This window comes from Saccostrea cucullata, unplaced genomic scaffold (genome assembly GCF_032062105.1).
Source record: "Saccostrea cucullata isolate Sc308-1 unplaced genomic scaffold, CSIRO_AGI_Scuc_v1 ctg1032, whole genome shotgun sequence".
In the NCBI taxonomy this organism is placed as follows: Eukaryota; Metazoa; Mollusca; class Bivalvia; order Ostreida; family Ostreidae; genus Saccostrea; species Saccostrea cuccullata.
Window position 1 is genome coordinate 112,934 of NW_026934004.1, and position 933 is coordinate 113,866.

A 933-nucleotide genomic window follows, 5' to 3' on the forward strand; every position below is an offset into this window, starting at 1 on the left:
GTAAAAACTTTTCTTTTAAAAAGTTTATGAACACAGTTTGTTGAATTGTCTGTTTGTAATTTCCGTGTCCCACAGCGGGATTTGAACTCGCGGCATAAGAACACCTTCTATCACAGCGGTTGTAATACTGAATGGGACTTTCGCTCCTACCCCTGCACTAAGCGGGCGATATGTGAAATCACACCCTATTACCGGCAACTGTGACAACCGATGCAAGTGTGACAACAGACGGCAAAGTTATCAATCGCTATGACAGAGACCTAATTGATATCATAATTTTGACTATTTATAACATTCATTTACTTTGGTTTGGTGGTTTCCCGTGTTGATATAACCTTAAACTATTTTTCTGTTAAATATAAAACAATTATTTCTTATTGAAACAAAATAAGAACAGAATAAAGTTAAATTTCAATCGTTATTCAAGAAAAATTGGTTAAACTCAGCTTAAAAAATAAAAACTACTACTCTGCGGTCTTATTTCCTGTTGTATATAATTAATTTAGACTCTCTACACCATAACGTTATACTGTGGATGGACTTTGTTGTTTAACAAGCGTGCTGCAAGTGTTTGATTTTGATGGGTCAAGACAGTTTGGCTGTCGTGAACAACAGATGTTCGTTTCTGTGGCAAACACTGACGACAGATAATGGCAATCGGTAACACATTTATTTTAATCTGGATTTCAACTTTTTAAACGTTTTTTTCTTATCAAGATCACTGACAAAAATATGACTTGTTGTCAGACATCATCTATACATTATATAATTTATTATTTCAGAAGATGATTGTCTATCTAAGAACGAAATATGATCTCTCTGAAAGCATTTGCTGCAAGTCTTCAACATACATTGGTTCAAACTTGCTACAAACATTGCTGCAAAGGATCCTTTGCTGCAACGAAGCTAAAGAAACCATAACAAACTTTGAAA